The sequence below is a fragment of the Peromyscus eremicus genome, chromosome 10 (assembly GCF_949786415.1).
Source record: "Peromyscus eremicus chromosome 10, PerEre_H2_v1, whole genome shotgun sequence".
NCBI lineage: Eukaryota > Metazoa > Chordata > Mammalia > Rodentia > Cricetidae > Peromyscus > Peromyscus eremicus.
The window spans coordinates 21,654,048-21,676,773 of NC_081426.1; the positions used below are offsets into that span (position 1 = coordinate 21,654,048).

At 44.7% G+C, this 22,726-nt stretch overlaps 1 pseudogene; it reads right to left on the bottom strand.

Annotated features, from left to right (window-relative positions):
* Positions 1 to 475: 475 nt before the first annotated feature.
* Positions 476 to 8,546, bottom strand: LOC131920876 (small ribosomal subunit protein eS8-like; annotated as a pseudogene).
* Between the last annotated feature and the right edge of the window lie 14,180 nt (positions 8,547 to 22,726).

Genomic DNA, 22,726 nt, shown 5'->3' on the forward strand with positions numbered 1-22,726 from the left:
AAGATAATTATACTAGGACACAAATACAGTGAGATAGGCTTCATTGGTCAACTTCTTTTGCAAACTGCTATTTATACTTCATTTGCTTCTACTGCTTTGCTGTTATGAATATGCTGCAAAATAACCTTTTTGTGCCTTAAAAAAAATCTCAGTTCTTATTTCTGCTTAGAAAATGTTTATATGACAGTGATCTAGCTGTGAGTCAACGCAACAGAAAATATCTTTAAGGAAGAAATTTATTTACTTTTAAAATATTTTAAACATTTTTATATAAATGCATACGTATGCATCTGTATGTGTATGTACCACATGTGTGCAGATGCCCACAAAGGCTGGAGAAAGGCATTGAGTTCCCTGGAGCTGGAGTTAGAGGCTGTTGTGAGCCATCCAGCATGTGTTGGAACTGAATGTAGGTCCCCAGGAAGAGCAACAAGTCCTCTTAACTACTGAGCCATCTCTTCAGCCCAAGATTGATTTATTTATTAAACACAGAACAATAAACGCCTTTATCACATGAGCTAAAGATGATGGCAAATTTGCCTTTCTGGGACTCCAGCTCCTTGGCCGCTAGCACATAACACCCTGCTGTGCCACACTGGCCTGGTCTTGATGGAATTGCTCCTCCAGGAGACTTCTAATTTTGGCATTCTTTTTTCTTTCATCATATTTCTCTTGAACTTGCTTTGATTGTTTTTGGTTTACAATCTTTTCTCCTTAGGAGTCAGCTTGGCCCCTCCTGATACCCCAGAGGCAGCACATAGTGGGACTCGACCACTGTCAGTACCATGGGCTGTCAATAAGCACGATGCAATTCTGCACCAGGGTCTTGGTGAGGACCAGCAAGATTGGATGCATTGTAGACAAAATCAACGATCCTTGTTTTGTAAATACTACACTCAGAGCCCCAGAAACAGTTCCCCACATCCCATCTCAGGGCACCTTACTTCTTATTGCTTCCCGGAACTTGGACTGTATGTATGCAGCAGGGACCAGTCTTAGTGTTGGCAGCAGGCGACACAGCTCAGACTTCCACTTCATTTGGGATTGCTTTGTCTTACACCTGATCTTGCTACATTTGTCCTAGATGTTCGGAGATCCTCATTGCTCATCACTGGCTGAAAATCCTCTCTCTCTGTCTCTCTGTCTCTCTCTGTCTCTGTCTGTCTGTCTCTCTCTGTCTCTCTGTCTCTGTCTCTGTCTCTCTCTCTCTCTCTGTATGTGTGTCAGGGGGAGGGTGCTTGGCCAGAGAGGAGGCAGGGGATGACCTGCTGGAGTCATGGAGTCACATCTCTCCTTTTACCATCTGAGTCCTGGGCACTGAGTTCCAGTCATCAGGCTAGGTAGCAGGCACTTTTACCTACTGAGCCATCTTGTTGGCCCAACTGATTAATTTTTGAGACAGGGTTTTATTATATGCATCCCAGGTTGGCCTCAAATGCAATCTTACTGTATCTACCTCTCCAATGCTTGAATTACAGATATGTACCACTTTATCTGTCCTCTCCGTATTTTTGTTATCCGTCACATTTCCTCTTTTTCACATATTTTCATGTACACAAGTGTGTGTGAGTGTTATTGTTTGTTTTTGCTCTTTTGGGGGGGGCCTGCCACCCCGCTCCCAAATAAATCACACATGGAGGCTTAGTCTTAATTATAAATGCCTGGCCTTAGGCTGGCTTGTTTCTAGGCAGCTTTCCGTAACTTTAAATTAACCCATCTATCTTTTGCCTCTGGGCTTTTACCTTTCTCTATTTTTGTATACCTTTCTTTCTTACTCCGTTGATGGTTGTGAAGCTGGGTAGCTGGCCCCTGGAGTCCTCCTCCTTCTCTGGCTACTTCTTTCCCTAGATTTCTCCTGCTATTTATTATCTCTGCCTGTCAGCCTTGCCTATCCTTTCTTCTGCCTTGCTATTGGCCATTCATCTCTTTATTATACCAATCAGGTGTTTTAGACAGGCGAAGTAACACAGCTTCACAGAGTTAAACAAAGGCAACATAAACAAAAGCAACACACCTTAAAATAATATTCTACAACATGTATGTGTTTATCTTGCATATTAGGGTATAATACATTTTGTTTGCAAATTCTATACATAATTCGCATAGTTTTTGATATAAAAGTTGCAAATATTTTGCACAAATATTTGGTATTTTATTTGTAATATATAAAGATGTAATACTATGAGACCAGGTTTTTCATTTTGTTTTCATTTTAATGTTTCATTGCTTCATGCTTCATATGTCCATTATCCACCGTAAGTCACTTTGATAGCATACGCTAGATTGAATTTTGTGATTAATTGGAAATTTATGTTGGAATATGATGTAAAAATAAGAACCCATTAATTTGGTTACAAATTATAAGTCATTTTCCTATAATTTGTTCCATGCCCAACTTTCCCCTTCCAGATCCCTCATCTGAGATATGATGAGATGAATCGTAATACGTATAATAGTAAAACATACATAACATTACATATACATGCACAGTATATTGTGTCAGTGGTTCTATTCCATTAAAATCATCCGGCACCAGGGAAGAAAATGGGTGTCCTCTCTCTTTTAAATTTACAGTGTTTGTTGATGCATAATAATTGTGCATGCAGGTTTAAATGATCTCAGCAAAGGCGGCCAAAAATTCAGTTGCACTGTGATTCTGGAAACCTGTGTGTGAGACTTGGCAGCCTCTCCTTCCTATACAAACCATCCTGTTGTTATCTTTGGTAAAGTCCTTCCTATAAACAATGAGGCTGGGGCCTCTTAGCTCAGATTTGCCCTGACTACAGGATTGCACCGGAGGGAGAGACAAAATTAGAGAAAGATTTTTTTTTTTTTGGTGGAGACATCTATCTTGGAGGTTCATCCTAAAAACAATCTAAATGCTAGAAGAGGAAGGACCTAACTAGGAACAGTAGGAAAGAAACCCAGAGTTGCCCTCTGATCCGACAGCTGTGCAGACGTGCCTTCCAGAGATGCTGCGGTCCCTGCTTCTCCTACAACACTGTTCCTGGAATCAAGGTCCAAGTTCCTAGAAATCAGTGGTTTGGGGATGCTTCCTTCTTTCTACAAATATCCTGAGGTCCAGCAGCCGCGTGGTAGGCAGGGTGGAGGGGCAGCAGAGGGCAAGGGATACAGAGTGGCAGCTTATTCAAAGCTTCCCCCTGTATGAAAGGGTGGGGTGCATGTACCAAGCTTAGGTATGAGCTGTGGGGTGAAGGCAGGCTCTGTGAAAACTGTGAGGGATGCAATTTATTTTGCCCCCATCCCTGGCAGCTGTGTGCCTGGGTCAGGCATGGTAGTGGGCATATTGGCACACCAGGCAACTCTAGAGGAGCAAGGGACAGAACCAGAAGGAGGCAGATCTATCAGGGAGAAAGATCTAGCACTTGAGAGGCATAAACAAGAGGATCAAGAGTTCAAGGTCATCCTTGTCCATAGCGTAATATTCAATGCCAGCTTGGGCTGCAATAATATGTGAAACAAGGAGTGCTTGGTGAGTTAAAGCAAACAAAACTGATGACTATTGGCTTGGGAGGTTTTGCTAATCACTAAGTTCTGATATTGTGAAGCCACAGAAGTGAGTCCGTCTGTAATTCTCATGTCGCTTGCTCACAGCACTCAGACCTGGAAACTCCGTATCTGACCCCAGTTGCCTCCAGGAGAGGGCTGCTCAGTGAGTCTGCGATCTCCCATCAAGCCTTATGTTTACTTTTCACTATTAAGAAGGGGTGCTTCTGCCTGCCACAGACTTGGCAATGTCTTCCTGGCTTACATAAGAATGAACTGATTAAACACAGGGATCTGTGTGGTCATTGCTCCCCTGCCCCCAGAAGGAGTCCCTATGGCAGATGTCCTTGCCACTTCTCTTGATATTTTTAATATCACTAAACATACCAGACTAGGTCATATGCATTGGTACATGGCCTCTACACTGTGGGGATCTGTTGCTTGGGCTTTTTGCTTTTTGCTTGTGCTGAGCCTTCCCACCTCACACTGACCATGGACCCATCAAGTGCCCGTGGCTACTCCCACCCCAGGTCTCAACAAGCATTGAAGATGAGTGGAATCACAGGGCTCTATTGAACCACAGAGGGATAAACATGTCTCAGTGTAATGAGCTGGGTGTGCTGCCTCTGACTACAGTGGTGGGTGCTAGTTTTCATTACTAATGTAGATTTTGGTTAGTATGTATTCAGTGATCCCCTCAGCCATTTTCTCAAGACAAAAGTGATTTGTTCTTTTTCATTAAAAAAAAAAAAAAATCGGTTCATGTAATAGGTGAGAACCTCAAACCGAGAAGCTGTTTGCACAGATTTTCACGTGATCACCGTTGTCATGTGATGACGGTAGCAGATGCCTTTCAGCTGGTGTTTGTGCTTAGAGCTCAGGCTTTTCTTCAGGTTCCTAGCTGAGAGTTTTAAAACAGACGACCAATGAAAACAGGAAGTAAACACTTCTCAGACATAATCCCAAAGGATATGAGGAGAGATGAGGCCAGTTCTGCAGAACATTTGACGTTTTGGAATTGGCTGGGAAAATGGAGCCCAAGCGCTAAGAGATCCAGAACCCCTGGAGGAGATGGGCTTTCCTTTAAGAGCTTGGCCTGGCAGATCTTGGAGGATCTCATAAGAGTTGCCCCCTGTGACCATGTCCAGAATGGGCAGGGTGGACCTACCCAAGACACATCTAAGAAGGCCAAAGAACTCATTGCATGAGTTGGCAGACTTCCTAGTGTGGCCCTCCTCAGTAGAGGTGCCCACTGCACCTACAGCACTGAACTCAGATTGATCTGACAGAGACCGAGTACTTCGGCTTTGTGTTTGGCAATAGTTAGGGACTGAATCATGTCCCCTCTCAAGCTAGTGTATTAAAGTCCTAACCCTCAGCACTTCAGAAAGAGACTGTGTTTGCAAATGTGTTTTCTCTGATTAAGAAAAAGGAGATTAATACACAGGTACAGATATGATGGAAAAGCCATCCAAGGATACATGGGAGAAGATGCTACCTTCAAGCCTAGGAGAAGGGCTCAGGAGAAGGCAACTCTGCCACACATCGGTGTCCGGGACCGGGAGAGATTTCTGTGGGGTAAGCCGCCCAGCGTGCCGGTTTGCTATGGCTGCTATTGAGATCTAAAACACTGACAGAAGGTCATTATCTTGAGACACCTGCTTTGGCAGACAATATGGGAGGTAGTGGTGGGAATTAATGCACTCTACTCACTGTTTATAAAGGTCAGGCGCCAAAGCCAAGTGCTTTCCTGGATATTTCTGTCTTAACCAGTTCCCCTTGAATTCCATTGTTGTGGACCGTTCACCTTCTTCTGAGGTCCCCAATCTTGAGCTAGCCTCAGGATACGGCAGAAGCTTAGGAATATGCCATACGTTGGCCAAGGCTTCAGGGTCTCTTCTCTTCAAGCTTTGCCTGCCAGGGTCTGTGGAGAGTTCCAGGACCTTTTTGGTCAATCAAATTGAGTTGCCTACTCAGTCTGGTCTGGATATGGTTTCATGGTACAGCTCTCAGTCACTGTAGGAAGCTGGGGTGGGGGGTGGCCTGGCAACATTCCATAGCCTGTACACCTGTGAGTGGTAGACTATATGCCCCTTGTGGGGCCACCTGGTCCACGAGCCCAGGTGGGAAGGCTCTATTGTCTTGCTGCTTCTGGAGATGGCAGATCAAACGAGACACATGAATACTGGTATCAAAGTGTTTCCCTGTGTGGGATTCCCTTCCACTTGGCCAAGAAATTGGATCTTATGGAGAACAAGTTTACTCAGAAGTTCATACTGCATAACCTGGGCCTTTCAGGAAGGTAGACTGGAGGAGCGGAGGCCAACTAGAGGGAGGGCAAGGCTTATGGCCACCTATTTTTGAACTCACTTGCTCAGGCTTTTTGAGTGCATTAATAGTTGGTGGAAATTTCAAAGAGGATCTAGAGGGAGAGGCTGCCTGGGTGAGTTCAGGGGTGGTGCTGAGAAAGAACAAGTTTGGAGAAGCATGGTTTTGTAGAGCCCATGGGTGCTGTGTTCTCATCTCAGGCAGGTGCTCTGGAGCCCTGCTTCTCCTGTTTGCATGATGACATGTCAAGATTTAAAGATGGAAGGGCATATATGCAGAATTTTAGTTAAAGATACAGGAAAATAAGAATCCAGCCGAATTTCTTGCCCCATTTAGTCTGATCTGTAGTCAAATTTAAGTCCCAGGCTTCACTTGAAGGAGAGCCACAGAGAGGCATATGAAAGCAAACAGCAAAGGAAACCAAATGTTAAGAAAATAATAAGAGGAAGGACAAAATGTTAAGGAGAAAGTGCTTTTAGAATTGAATAGAAAATTGTGTCCGTCACCTTCTCATTGCTGTCGTAAATGATCTGAGCCAATCAACTTAAAAAGAGGACAGGTTTATCATTCTGGGGAATTTCAGTCCAGGGTTAGGAGAGTCCATCTCTTGGAGGTTCATGGCAAGGCAGTGCAACAGAGTGTAGGCAAAGCCACCCTCTCATGGCAGCCAGAAATGAGCGACAGGAGGAAGAGATAAGATCCCACAGCCATTAACAGGACACACCTCCAATGACAAGACCGTTCAGTAGGTTCCGTCTCTTCAGGTTTTCACAAAAGCACCCCAGCAGAGTCTCAGCATGTAACACATAGACCTCTGGGGACCTGTTATGCATAAACCATAACATTATACCCCTGGCCCCCCAAAGGCTCAAGTCTCACTTTCAATGAGTAATGTGCATTCATCTATTAGTGTCTCCAAAGTCTTAGCTGTTCTAGCATTGCTCACAAGACCAAGTCCAACATCTCCTCTAAGACACAAGACCAGCTTGGCCAGGATCCTTTTAAACAGAAGAACCCAGCCGGGTGGTGGTGGCACATGCCTTTAATCCCAGCACTTGGGGGGCTGAGCCAGGCGGGTCTCTGTGAGTTCGAGGCTGGCCTGGTCTACAGAGCGAGCTCTAGGACAGGCACCAAAACTACACAGAGAAACCCTGTCTCGAAAATCTGTCCCCAACCCCCTCATAAAACCCCCAAAACCCAGAAGAACCCAACTTACATGCCTGCAAGATACAATGGTGCAACAGTTCTTCATAGAGAAGGAACAGGGACTAGAAAGGAGGGACCAGACGGAAGCAAGGCTGCAGCAGGTCAGCGCTCAATCCAATAGATCTTGCCCAGCCTTGAGAGCTCACTGTGCTTCCAGTGGCCTCCCAAGGGCTCTGACATCTCTAACCCTCCAGCTGTGATGAGGGCACATACCTTCTGTGGCTGGCTTTGCACAGCACTGAGAACTTCTCTTGTCTGGTACCCCATATTCCCAGCTTCTCTTTTTTCCTGGGGTCCCCCTTGCAGCTCCAACCTCTTTTCCACGAAATCCCTGTCTGGGCTGGACTTCGGGGACTTGGACCTAACCACACACCGTCTGCCCTATAGGCTTCACTTTCAGATCTCAGCAAAGCTTCCACTACCTCAAAGCTCCTACTTTTAGAAGAGATTTATTCATTTTTATTTGGTGTGTATGAGTGCTTTGCCTGTATGTATGTGTGTGCACACTGCATACATGGGTGCCTGAAAAAGCCAGATCTCCTGAAGGGCACTAGATCTCCTGGAATTGGAATTACTGATGGTCGTGAGTGAGGTATGTTCAATTCCATGTGTGTACTGGGAATTGAACCTAAGTCCTCTGTAAGAGCAGCCAGTGGTCTTAAATGATGAGCCATCACTCCAGCTCCTTAGCTTCTACATGTTTGCATGCTGTGGGTTGTGTTCAGGTCTGTAGCCAGCATGATGTGTGCCTGGACACACTTGATCTGACGTTGCAGTGGCCCCCGAGTACCTTGCTGGCTCAGGTAATCTCAGATAGTCCATCCTTGGAATCTTTGGGACAAGTTCACATTTCTTCATCTGTGAAGAACCCAAGAGGGCAGTGGTCTTGCTGATTTCTGAGCTTTCTGCTCAGTCTCTCTCGTTTCTGAGGCAGCGACTCCGTTCCTCTGCGGCATCTTTAGCAGCTGCATTGTCTTTGACTGCTTTTGTACATTGGATCATTGTCTCATCAAGATACAAGTTTCCTGAAGCTTTCTGCTGTTCTTTTCTGATCTGCACTACAGATTTGTGTAATGCAGCCAGCGATTAACCATGCCATGGCCTGAGCAGTGTTCTGTCTTGAAATTTCCTATGAGACAGTGGCTCTCAACCTTCCTGCTGCTGTGACCCTTTAATATAGTTCCATATGTTGTGGTGACCCCCAACCATTAAATTATCTTCATTGCTCCTTCATAATTGTAATTTTGCTACTGCTATGAATCATAATGTAAACATATGTGTTTTCTGATGGTCTTAGGTGACCCCTGTGAAAGAGAGATCGAACTTGTTATGAGGGATAAACTAGTCTGCGTGTTTTAAACCTAACTCCCTTCAGGATCAGGGCACAGATCAGGCTCATCTTGATTCTTTGTCATAGCAGTGCCCATGGCCTCTAGTCCATTTCCAATGCTAATATCACATTTACAGTCTGCATTCCCATCTGCACTCTGGACTTCTGAGCCCATCATAACCATTCAATAAGTTTGGTTTATAGGATGCTACACCTTTCAGCATGCTAGGCATCTTCTAGACTCCTCTTTCTAAACTACTTCCATAGTATTGTCAACAGTATCTCAGGTATATTCTATGTTATTTGTTGTTGTTTATTTTTGCTCTTTTGGGGGGCCACCACCCAGCTCCCAAATAAATCACACATGAGGCTTATCCTTAATTATAAATGCCCAGCCTTAGCTTGGCTTGTTTCTTGCCAGTTTTTCTTATCTTTAAATTATCCTGTTTACCTGTTGCCTCTGAGCTTTTCCCATTCTCGTACTTCTGTAAAGTTTACTCTTACTCAGTGGCTTGCTGTGTAGCTGGGTGGCTGGCCCCTGGAGTCCTCCTTTTCTCACTCCTTCTTCCTTCTTCCTCCTCCCAGCTTTCTCCCTCTATATGTTCTCTCTGCCTGCCAGCCCTGCCTATCCTTTCTCCTGACTCGCTATTGGTCGTTCAGTTCTTTATTAGACCATCAGGTGTTTTAGACAGGCAAATTAACACAGCTTCACAGAGTTAAACAAATGCAGCAAAACAAGGGTAATACACCTTAAAATAATATTCTATAACAGTTATTAAGCTTCCCATTACTATAACAAAATACCTTGCACAATCAACTTAAAAGAAAAGTTTATCTGGATTTTGGGTCTGGAAGATTTCAGTGCAAGGCTAGGTAGACCTAACACTTTTGGGCCTATGACAAAACAGTGCATTGTAATTAAGGTGCATGGTGGAGTTGCTGCCCTTATTGTGGCCAAGAAGTGAAAGAAGAAGAAGCCAGCATCACGTAAATCTCTTCAAAAAAGAGGCCCCAAGTAACCTAACATGTCTCACTAGGTCCAGCTCTTAAAGGCCCCACCTTTGCTCAATAGTGCCAAGGCAGGCACTGCGCCTTAGCACACAGGCCTTTGAGAGAAGACATAAACTGTGACAAATGAAAACACTAAAATGAGTTACAAGAAGGACTAACTGGAATAACATGTTGAAAAGAATTATCTACATAAACATCCTCCCACAGTAGAGAAAGACAAAAGAGTCAGTAAGATGGAAAACTGACCCAGAAGCCAACAGTGAAAGCAACAAAGAAGACAGAAAAGGATAGCCATAGGGCTGGAAAGGAGCTAAGTGAAGAGAAAACGTGACAAACAGGGCCTAACCGAGGCGAGGAGGGTGCCAAGATCAGACAAAATAAACCCAGCAAACTGAAAATCGACAAGATGGATGTTAGAGGGCAAGAATTCGAAAGAGAAAACACGAAAGTAACAACACAAATCGGCACCACAACACTGCGCCACGAGAGCCACAGAGATCAGATCACAGTGTCCTGAAACCCCAGTAAACACGGCCTCAAGACCCGCAAGCAAAACAAACAAATGAAGAGAAAAACACTTGAATTGAAAGCCAGCCCTGGAGGGTGTCCTCAAGTGCATCCTTGAGCTAGAACGCCTGTTGAGAGCTGGTCACACACAGGTGGCACTAGCCCTTCACTTCAAGGCTTCCTTAGAGCAGCTCGAGAGGGAGATGAGGACTCGGGTAGTGCCCACAACTGTCAAGCGAAGGCCACGTGAAGCAGCGTCCTCTCAGTAACATTTTGCACAGGATTAGTGATGATTAATTTTATGCCTCATCTTGGAGAAGCCACATTTTCTAATTTTATGCTCAGATACTAGCCTAGAACCGATGCGATTTTTTTTTTTTAAAGATATGATTAACATTTTTACTTAATGCACTTTGAGTAAAGCTGACGTCCTTCCAGATTGTGGAGGGCTTGGTCCCATCAGGTGAAGATCTGTGCAAGTCCAACTGAGTTTTCCTGGAGAAGAAGCAATTGTATACGATGAACTCTGCCTGCGTTTGCCACCTCAAGTGCCTCTCCTGTGGATTTCTGAGGCAAGATCGGCTCAGAACTGGATCCGTTAGAGTCACATTGATGAGGTGTGCACAGGAAGATAGTCCCTGTCCTTGTTGCTTATAGGAGCTCTGTGCTCTTTTACTACCTGTCCATATTGACATCTGTAACATCCCACCTGACCGTTTACCAGATGAAGGACTTTGGTGCATGTGACTTCCAGAAGCATTTATTTCAGGGACCAAGAGACTAAGTTGCAGGTGTCTGGAGGACAGGAAGCTCCTTCTAAAATTTGTAATAATGGAAATTGAACCCAAGCTGGAAGCCTGGAGAGGCAGCCAGGGACACTGGCATGGACCCCACCTTCTGTAAGCTGAATAGACTCTCCGGAGAGATAGACACAGAGAATAACGATAAACCAGTGATGGGATGGCATGGTTGTGTTGACACTGCAACCTGAGAGGCCAGGAGACTGCTGTTCTGGGATGTGACAGGCTGGCCTGAAGGAGGACGCAGGGGAGGTCCAGGAATTGGGGTTCTCCGAGCACCTCCAGCTAGAGACCAGAAGGCTGGGATGCGCTCTGCAGCAACGGAGCCGAATCTTTTCTAGAATCCTTCCCTCCCCTCACTTAACGCCGAGGTTACTAAATCAATATAAGTACTATTTTTAAATCCCCTTGTCTTCCAAATGAGTATTTTTAAAAGGTCTCTCTGTCAATCAGATAATTAAGTTGCAAAATATATGAGGAGCAGATTTGTTCTGAAACCGGATTGCAAATTAAAATCATATGGAAAGAAGTGTCAGGAACGTGCCTGAAGGGGCACAACAATTCTCCCGTGAACAGTGACTGCCTCAGAGGAAACGTAGAGCCCATGGCCACTTCCATTCTCTTGATCCCTGCTCCCTGGTGAGGAAGAGACTTGCAGATGGGCAGAGCCACATGAGCCCCCACCCCCTAGGCTGGGATGGAGGGACGGGAAGAGTGTCATTGTAGATGGCGGTAGTAAGGAGCTTGCACCTGCCATGGCAATCCTGGATGTCACCCGAGGGAATGATAGACACATACTTCAGAGGTCCTTTGTGTCCTGGAGGCACTTCTCGAAAGCAGCTCTATGGTAGCAGCACCAAGACAGGAAGGCTGAATAATTGTGTTGTTGTTGTTGTCTTATGGAGTTTATCTGTTATAAGGCTTCTAATAGCCTATCTTGTCCAAGAGAAGCAGATAAAATGTTAGGGGGGTGTGTAATCATGAACAAGTGCTACTTAACCTAGTGCTCTGCCTGCTTTTGTTGTTTGCTTGTTCTTCCTGAGTAGATCTTTATCATGGCATTTGAACTTCTTTTTTTTCCTCCGAGCACTAATACTTCTTACCTCGACTTTCCTGCCAGCTCTGCCTTTACTTAGGCATTCCTCATGGTACTCGACTGTCATCACCATATCTTCCTGCCCCCAGCATTGCAATGCTGTGTTGTGGGCTTAGAATTCCACCAGTAGAAACTCATCCTTTATTGTCCTTCCTCAAAAGCGTTTCACCTTCAAAGTCAAATTTAAACAATCCCTTCCCTGAGCACTGCACCACTCCTGGGTGATTTCTCAATTCCGCTCTCCACATCTTTGAATTACTCTCCACTCCAGGACTGATCACTCTCCACTTTGGGATTGAGCAACTCCATGCTCAGTTCTGACAGTGAGATGGGAGCAAAGATAAATATGACATTGAGCCTGACCCATGAGGCATTCCAGGGTAGTTAGGGTTAATGATTTTCTTGTCCTAGGTTTTTGGAAAGCTGTAGAAATAGGTAATCATGAACTGAGGCAATAGAGCAGTCTGTACAGTGCATTCCCTGTAGGCAGGAGAACCCAAGTTCCATCTATAGTGTAAACACAGATCTGAACATGTTTTTAAACCCCTGTGCTATGGAGGTGAAGATGGCTGTACATCTGAGAATTGCTGGACAGTCAATCTAGGATATTTGGTAAATACCAGCCCAATAAGTGACCCTGCATTATAAAGAAAACAGTAGATGGCACCTGAGAAATGACACCTGGAGTTGTCTTGTGACCTCCACACATACGTACACATGTGTACATGCACCTGTATGTACATCTATCATATCTCCAGCCAAGAACAGAGAAAAATAAGCTCATGCAGGGATACTTACTTGCTTGGTTTCTTCTCTCTTATACAGCTCAGGGCCTCCTGACTAGGGAATGGTGCTGTTTACAGTGGGCTGGGTCTTCCCAGCAATTAAGCAATTAAGAAAATCCCCTAGGACACACCCTGCAGGTCATGAGGTAGACAATTCCTCAAGACTCTATTTTCCGGTGATTTTAATTGATCATGAAGGAGCTGAAGAGGTGACTCAGCAGTTAAGACCATTCTCTGATCTTCCTAAGTTTAATTCTCAGCACCCATAGTAGGTGGCTCCCAACGGCCTGAAACTTTAACTCCAGGGACGCCAACACCCTCTTCTGGCCTTCTCAGGCAGTTACATACATGAGGTCACACATACACAAACATACACATTAAAACAACCAACCTAACAAACAAAAAACCTCAACAACTTGTGGCAATCCTCCTGTTTCAGCCTCCAGGTACTAGGATTAAAAGCATGCTCCACCATACTCAGCCAAATCAGATTAAAAGAAAAAAGTAGCACAAAGTAGGAGAACTTAGATTCTTGGATTTGAAGACAAAAAAAAAAAAAAAAAAAAAAAAAAAAAAGGCAGCGAAAAACAAAACAAAAAACAATCAAGAAAGTGTAGCTTTATTTTAGGGTTAGATATATAGATCAATAGATCAGTGTAGCAGAATCTACGCATGAGAGCCCAGGAATGTGAATTTATTCAACCCCAGGGGCTGAAGGCAACTCAGTGTCTTAGGGTTGTTTTTTTTTTCTGCTGTGATAAAGCACTATAACCAAAATCAACTTGGGGAAGAAAGGATTCGTTTGATTTTTTACAGTTTAAAGTTCACCAATGAGAGGAATTGAGGGCAGACCTCAAGGCAGGAATCTGGAGCAGGAGCTGATGCAGAGGCCATGGAGAAGTTGCTGCTTACTGGCTTGCTCCTCATGGTTTGCTCAGCTTGATCTCTTATAGGCCCTGTGGTGGTCTGAAAGAAAATGGCCCTCAAAGGGAGTGGCACTATTAAGAGGTGTGGCCTTGTTGGAGGAAGTGTGGGTCTTGTTGGAGGAGGTGTGTTACTGTGGGGGTGGGCTTTGAGGTCTTTTTCTCCATCAATCAAGAAAACGCACCACAGGCTTGCGCACAGGCCAATATAATGGGAGCCATTTTCCCAGTTGAGGTTCCCTACTCCCAAATGACTCTGGTCTGTGTCAAGTTGACGTAAAATACAGCCAGTACACTTAGTAAGGATGTTTCTTCTCCCAGAAAATGATTCTGAATCCATAGAGATCAATTTGGAATGCCAGGGAACCTAAATCTTCATCTCATGTGATCACCAAACATCACTACAAATGGACCAGAGACTAAACTATACAGAATCTCCAAGGGAAATGCAGAAAAAAACCAGCTTCTGACCTGGACTCATCATTTGTTAGTCTATGCAAACACTACAGTCCATGATAGAAAAGTAGGTGAATGGAGTCCACCAAAATTTAAAACTATGATTTGTCTGTGCTGGGTAGTTTTATGTCAGCTTGACACAAGCTAAAGTCATCTGAGAGCAGGGAACCTCAACTAAGAAAATACCTCCATGAGATCAGGCTGCAGTCAAGCCAACAGGGCATTTTCTTAAGTAGTGATTGATGGGGGAGGGCCCAGCCTATTGTGGGTGGTTCAATCCTTGGGCTGGTGGTCGTCTTGGGTTCTATAAAAAAGCAGGCTGAGCAAGCTATGGTAAGCAAGCCAGTAAGCAGCATCCTTCAATGGCTTCTATCAGCTCCTGCTTTGAGGTTCTTGCCCTGTTTGGGTTCCTGTCTTGACTTCCTTTAGTGATGAATAGCAATGTGGAAGTGTTAGATAAATAAATCCTTTCCTCCCCAAGTTGCTTTGGTCATGGTGTTTCATCACAGCAATAGAAACTTTACTTAAGACATTGTCAAACAATGCTGTGAACGATCTAAATATTAGGTCATGAAACACAAGCTATGCAAAATAGGTCCAGTAGAGAACTCTCCCAAATATATGTATTAAGCACATATATGGCTATTTACATATAAATAAGACAGCCCTTAAGGAGAAGGGCAAAGGATTTGAGTAGACAGTTCATGTGAAAAGACATACAATGGGCATTTAAGCACAGGATAGATACAGTGTCTTTCATCTTTAAAGAAATGAATCTAAACCATAACCCGTAGGTACCTCCTGGCATGTCTAAAGTTAAGACAGGATAGGCAGCAAAGTTGGTGAGGGTGTTCAGCAGATCAACGCTCACATACGTTATGGGCTAGGATGCAGGAACCAAGGCAGCACTACCTCAGAAACCAGTTTTGTGCTTTTCAGTGAAATTAACGCTGATTCTAAGCATTTTAGCAGACAGCCGTGTGACGAACTTCTGCGGCTGAGTTAGCTCTGTCCTAAGACTCATCAGGATACTGTAGGATGCAAGTGATTCAGGCAATTGTGGTTTCAGAGTCAGCCCTTCAGCTTTGTTCTGACCAAGCCCACTGTTGGCCTCCAGTGGCACATCCAACGGGCATAATGGAAAAGAGCAATCCCCCGGCAGCAGTTAGGGCTGAGAACAAGGCGAGGACTAGGTAAGTACACTCAGGGGCACCCTGTGGCCAAGTCTGCAGATACCAAGAGCCCTTTCCCCACCCCCAGTGCAGGATAGAGGAGCTGAGGCTGATGAGGCAGTGACAGCTGCTGGCTTGGGAGGACCAGTCTGTGCCATGGATTGCCTCCAGGTGCCTGGCAGCTACCACTGGAATGTCACCCTTAGCCCTGCCAAAAGATGAGTTTTTGATCTTCCTGATTTACAGCTCTTAAAGACAAAGTCATCCAGATTTTTAGTTCATGACTATGTTGGGGCTCATATTTTTGTCTATTGTACCCCTGCTTTTCAGAGCGGCTGTTTGCCGTGGGGCAAGATCAGTCATGCCTGTGTGCCTTGGGATCACTCAAGGGGCCTTGGCCTCCCATCCTAACACAGTTGGGAAGCATTTGTGGTCCTGGCCTCCCAGATGCAGAGCCCAGCCTTCTGAGCCACACAGCCTCAGCCTCCTGGAGCAGAGAATCCAGGTCTTCCTTTCTTTTTTAAACTTTAAAGATATATTAACATACAAAGAATTAGGTTTTATGATAATATTTTCAAACGAGATTTGTCTCTGCTGATTCTTTTCCTCTCTCTGACCTCCCGTCTCCTGCGCCTTCCATCGCCAGCAGCAGTCTCTTTTCCACTTTCCTCCCTTTTCTGAAAATCTGAATTTGTTTCGAGAATTTCATCCATGAGCTATATTTACATAAGTTCTTCCTTCTCCCTGCCCCCAACTCCTCCTGTTTCCCCCACTCTCTTTCACATGATTGGCCTCTTCTTTATTACACACACACACACACACACACACACACACACACACACACACACCCTGCTCAGTCCATTTAGTATTTGATGTATATGTGTTTAGGGCTGACTACTTGGGGTTGGATTACCTATCAAGGGGCTTGTCCCTGGGGAAGATTGTTCTCCTCAGCAGCAGCCATTATTTAGGGGTGGGACCTCATGAGATTTCCCCCATCCATGTTGACATGTCCACTGGTGCTCCAATTGTGCAGGTCTGGTTTTGGTAGCCATATTGTTGGGATTTCAGGGCACAGTTTCTCCATCATGTACAGAAGATACTGTCTCTCAGCAGGCATCTTGGTCCTCTGGCTCTTATCATCTTTCTACTTCCCTTTCTGAAATGTTCCCTGAACCTTCGGTTTAGGGGTTGAATTGCAGATGTATCAGTAGGGATTGGGCACCTGTGGTGGTTTGAATGAGAATGAACCCCACAAGTTCATAGGTTTTAATACTTGGTCTCCAGATGGTAGAAATGTTCAAAAGGGATTCGGAGGTATGGCCTTGCTGAAGGAAGTGTGTCACTTAGGTGGGCCTTGAAATTTCAAGAGTCCTGTTCTTTCTCTCTCTCAATCTCTCTCTCTCTCTCTCTCTCTCTCTCTCTCTCTCTCTCTCTCTCTCTCTCTCTCTCTCTGTATGTTTCTCTGTTTTTAACTTGTCGATCAATATGTAAGTTCTCAGCTCTCCCATCACGGACTTTAACCTCCTAAAACCATAAGCCCCAAATTAAATGCTTAAAAGTACTTAGAGCACAATTAAGAATTGTGTGCATTTAAGAAAATGGTGGCTGTAGGTTGTACTCTAGAGCCTATAGCGTCATCAGGCAGGTTTACAGTCAACTGACTGGGACTCATGGGGGCTCACAGAGATCAGAGAGCCTAGAGGGGTCTGACCTAGGTTCTTTGCATATATGCTATGGCTGAGTAGCTTGGTGTTCCTGTGGGGTTCCTAACAGTGGGAGCAGAGGCTGTCTCTGACTCTTTTGCCTACTTGTGGGATCCTTTTCCTCCTACTTGGTTGCCTGGTTCAGCCTTGATGTGATGGTATGTGCCTGGTCTTATTGTAGCTTCTTATGCTGTGTTTGGTTGATGTCCCTGAGAGGCCTGCTCTTTTCTGAGGGGATGTGGATGGGGGTGTGGATTGGGCAGGGAGGGGAGGTAGGGGACAGATACTGGGGGAAGGAGAGGGAGGGAAAACTATGATTGGGATGTAATATATGAGAGAAGAACTTAAAAAAAAAAGAAAAGAACTTAATAAAGCAGCATATAATTAAAAAGATTCTCTCCTATTGAGAGAGCCTTAAGTCAAACCAGGCAGCTGCTGCTTCCCTCCATGACATGTGTAATCATCGCACTATTTGGGCTATCTTACTTGCTTTGCCATTGCTGTGATTCCTAAATTTTATAGTTATGTATTGATTACTTTTCTCCCTTGGAAGCTTGTGTTAGCCTCCTTGGATGCTGTGTGAGCTAATCCTCATGAAGGAGGCTTCCAGGTCAGTTCTATCTCAATTCCACTAAGTATTGTGTGTGAAGCATGCGTTGACTTTAGCAATAAATAGGGTCTTGCCTTCGTGTTCTAAAAGAAAACCAAGGGCAAAGGCAGTAGCCCGTACTGTCTTGGGAATCTCTTAGACAACAGTGACTGGAAACATGAAGGGAGGTTTTCCATGCCTGGCACCGGTGTTTTATTAGATAGTCAATGGCTCTTGGGGGTGCGCGACTGTACCCCAGTGGCAGACATGACTTTTTGCCCTGTCCCCTTCCCGTTACCTCTTGTTCTCTTCTCAGAGTCTCATGTCTAGTTTCATAGTCTGTCCCCACTTTCACTAACTTAGGATTGGGCAACCTACTGGTCCCTGAAAAAAACTGACTCTCCCTATCTCAGCGGCCATTGGCTGATTACAGCTCTTCAACTAAGGGCAAGGCCTTGTGAGCCTTCCCTCCATCCATGTTGGTGTATTGACTGCTGTAATCTTGTGGAGACAACCATATTCTAATATACTATCTTTTTTTTAAAAGGCTTTTTATTTATTCTTTGTAGATTTCCCATCATGCATCCTAATTCCACTCAACTCCCTGTCCCCTCGAATCCACCCTCTGCCCTTGTAACCTCCCCACAAAAACTAAACAAAATTTAAAAGAAAAACTAAAAACCAACCAACCAAACAAAGAAATAAAAATTCTCTGTGTGGAAATTAAGTGTGGCCCAGTGAGTCACACAGTACAGCCTTTAGTCCACACACCTTTACTTGTAAGTGTTCATTGCTATGAGTCATTGGTCTTGTTTGAGGCCTCTGGTTTCTGCTGCACTGCCTGTAATGGCCTTCATTGGGACTCCTTGGATATCCTGTTCTTGTCCTGTGTCATAGAGAGCCTGTAGTTTTTGATTTGTAGGTGCAGACCCTTCATATGCTCCTGCAGTTCGTAGATGAGGTGGATGTTGGGGTGAGCTAAGTTATAGCCCTGGTTCTGGGCCTGGGTGGTAGCTGGGTTGGTCAGCCTGCCAGCTGTCCCCTCATCGCCACCACCTGGGCAAGCTCTCTAGAACTGCCCTGGTCAGCTCTCCAATGCAGCAGGCAGCAAGGAGCGGGGTCAGTTCTCCTGCTCTCAGGCCCTGGGTTCAGCTCGCCTGCACTCACATCCCCAGGGCCAGCTCTACTGTTTTGCCCAGGTGAGATGCAGGCCCCCCACTCCCATGCTGTAGGGAAAGTGTTGGAGGGTGTGCGGCAGTCAGTTTTCCTGCTCTCATGCCCTCAGGGCTGGCTCTCCTGTGTCCCGCCAACAGGATCAGCTCTAGTGCGCTGTCCAGGTGAGGTGTAGTGCCTGTTCTCCTGTATGCTGCAGCCGATGAGGGGCAGGGGGCTAGCTCTCCCACTCTCCTGACCCCAGGGCCAGCCCTCTTGCCTGCCACAGGTGGCAAGGGGCGAGGGGGGAGAGAGTATCTTTCCCACACCTGTGTTACCATACTAACATACAATCTTAACCTGATCTTGCTTCACCAAGTAGTAAGTTTCTCAAAAATTTATACATCTAATAGACTCATATACATGATATATAACCATATGTAATATATGTATACATATATTTTTACTAATAAGTGATTATGACAAACACTAGCACACTCTAGATTTGTATGTTGAAGCTCTAGCCCACATTGGGATCCTATCCTAGAGTGTGAGTTACAGGGAATGGTGGTGGTAGAGGTGGGGGGCAGGTCAGTCAGGGCCAATCCCAAGGTCTTGGTGCTCAGTCTAGGTTTTAGTCTGACATTATTGGGCATTATGCTAGTCTAGTTCCCAGCATAGTGACATGGTACCCAAGAATACCAACTAAAAGGACGAACAGTTTACTTTGGCTCAAGATTTCAGATATTTAGTTGTTTTCTTTTAGGAAACTTGCTTTGGGTCTTTGATTAGGCAGAACAACATATAAGAGAGTGTGTGTTAAAGCAGAGCTGTTGATCCCATGTAGCCAGGAAGGAGAGGGGTCAGAGGGTAGAGACGAAATATATCACCAAGACATGTCCACAAGGACCCACTCCTTTTAACTTGGCCCCACCTAATATGTTTCCATCCTCATCATAAACCCACCAACAGATTAATCTAGGAAGGAGTCAGAGGCCTGCCTCTTGATCCATCCAATCACTTCCCCCCAAAGCCTTACCTCGGAATGTTGCTGCACTGAGGCCCAAGCCTTCAACTCAGTGGTGCTAAGCCTTCCTAATACTGAGACCAGTTAATACAGTTCTTCATGCTGTAGTAACCCCCAACCATAACATTACTTTGTTGCTTCTTCATAACTGTGAATTTTGCTACCATTATGAATCATAATGTAAATACTTGATGTGCAGGATATCTGATATGTGATCCCATAAGTGGTCGTGACCCACAGGTTGAGAACCACTGCTTCAACACATGAGGCTTTGGGAGACATAAAGCCCATTATCTAACTGCAGAAAGCAGGGGATGGCATAGTCACAGTGGTAAGGCAGCTGTCATGTTGGAAGTAAATTCAAGCAGGGAAAAGGCTTGGTAAGAGATCATTGCATCCATTAGCCAAAGTGGAGGCCAGCTAGGAGCTGAAGGCTCAAAGCCTCCTTTTCAAACTTGGCAGTACGGCTGCTTGTTATTTGCTACCATCATCTTACTCCATCATGGTGGGGAAAATGGTGAAGACTGGAGGGTTGGAAAACCTCTAACTTCTGCATATGGAAGACAAAGTCTGGACCATTTGGAATTGCCAATATCTGCCAAGAGATGTCACAACTAGCCTTTCGAATAGCAAAGAGGCAAAGATCTCAGGAAATTCATCAGTGATTTGTTGGTTCACTTTTGTATGCAGAGGCTAGAGGGATGCCGCCTACGGAATGTCAAGAACAGCTTTGCATTTTGAATGAGTCGCTTTGGGGATATTGTTTACCTCTCTGAAGTTCTAGTCTGTGAAATTTCTGAGATCTGTGAAAACCAAACTTAAAGTTCTCTGGAGCCCTCTGAAGACCACAGAGTCTGGGGGCAGCAGTGGCAAAGGGCACTGAGCATGGGAAGAAGAAAGACGACCACTGGGTAAGGTGAGCTTGTGTGCATGAAAGGCCATATTGTAATTATCTTCCAACACGAGCACTGGCCGTTCTAGGCTGAGATGTCATAGTCAAGTATTCTTTGGCAGCTTATCCTTCACACACATGGACTGCACCCCACAAGTCCATCTCAGTGTTTCCAGTTCTGATGAGGCACAGTGAGATATTCATGGGAATTCCCCCAGCCTGGAGGTTCCTCCGCAGTTGGCATGCCCATGCAAAGTGTAGAACAATATATAGAATGGGCAAGCTGCCACCCAGTTACTGAGTTCCTTCTAAGTAGTAGGGGATCAATAATTTTTTTCTTAAATCAGGTCTTTAAAAGGTGAGCAAGTGAAGACACACATGTTGAATAATAGCAAAGTGTTCAGTATGAAATCAACTATATAAAGTTCTCTCTAAAAGTGGTCTCTACTCCAGAGAACTTATTTTCTCTGCATATCCTGTGGTTTCTGGTCCTTCTCCACTCAGAGCTCATGAGGGACCAAGACTCTCATCTCATTTCACACCCAGAAAAGGCAATAAGTTTTCATAGACTAAATGAATGAATAAATAGGTTGAGAAATCAGCAGATGAAGTGGAAGTTTAGCTCCTGTATTTCCCATCTCCAGAGTGATCAGAAATTGGGGTGTGGTACTCTTGTTGGCTCTCTGTTCTCAAAAGACTCATTCCTCCTCTCTTCCCTCCACCTCAGCTACCCATATACCACTGATGAAGTGTACTCCTGCTGTGCTGTGGGTATGTCCACAAAGTTAATATATTGGAAACTTTTGTCTTTTTCTTCTTTGAGATGGGTTCACTATACAATCCAGGCTAACTTCAAACTCAAGATCCTCTTGCCTCAGGCTTCAGAGAGTTGGGGTCATAACACATCCAGTTTATATTGGAAACAATCTTCAAATTCATATGCTGATGGTTTTCAGAGGTGGGACCTCAGAGAATCCTTAGGGCTAGAGGAGGTCATGAGGGTGGGGTCTCCATCATGCCAACATGTAATGTCGTTATTCCAAGGGTTGATACAGAGCAAGGACTCACCAAAAGAACGGATAAACAATCCCTTCATGATATCAGGAGAAGTGTAGATTCCAGGCAGGGGAATTTCTGTTTGATCACCCTATTTCTTACTGCAGGAATGAATGAAGGACACAGAAGGCTGGTTGGGGCTTTTGTGTGGGTAAACCTCCAAGGTGCATACATTCCACTGTTGAAAGGAAGTGGGAGTGGCCACATTTGATGACAGTAGCTTGATTGAATGTATGACACATCCTTTCATTAGGGACATGCTTGAAGAAGGCTCCTTTGGTGGCATATGAAGATAATTTGTTTTAAAAAAGCTTACTTCTAATTTTCTTGCCTTCAATGGCAAGATTTTGGAGAAACTGGAACCTGTGTCTTTAGCTCAGCACAAAACCTTCCTATTGCAAGGAGAATCCTCGCAGTCAGTATTAGCTAGCCCCGCTGTCTGGAGTGCTGGTTGATACCAACAAAGTGAGTCCTTGGACTCCTTAAACTCAGACCTGACTATGAGGCCTTTAGAAAATCTTGTCATTGACTCTGAGGTGGTTTTGCCCAATTCTTGAAAATCCACAGGCATTATAGGACAACTGCCAGCTCCCCTGGTTCCCAGGAAGCTTCCTTACCAATATAATGACCCATTGAGGATAAAGAGCCATGCTACATCTGTCCAGCCAGACAGCTGAAAGATTAGCCCCCAACTCTGCTTCTCCTCTTTCTGTGCATGTGAGCAAAAAGAAACCACAAACCAAATGCCAGATTTCTATAGATAATGACTTTATAGAAACAAAATATGGCCTGTCTGGTGTGGCTGGCAGATGTAAACCAAGAAAGCTGCATGATTTGAAAACCTCTCTTTAAATCTGTGAATTCATCTCTGTCAGCATGGTACTTTACCACCTGGGGAGTTATGTTTTACAAATGTGTAAAGAAAAGAGTTGTTTTGATTTTAGAAATCTATATGTGGGAACCATGCTTCATGGTAGTTTTTAAACTAGTTAAAATAACTTTTAAAAAAGGAGTTTAAGCAGAGGTACCCTGTATTTGTGAACAATGCTTTTCCCAGAAGTCATGGGTTATTAAATGAAAAATCTCAGTGAAAGTCATGGGTTATCTCCCTATCAGTTATTGGTTGGAAAGGCCCCATAAGTGCCCTAAACAAAATAAGCTACCGCCATTGCTATTTGCCCAC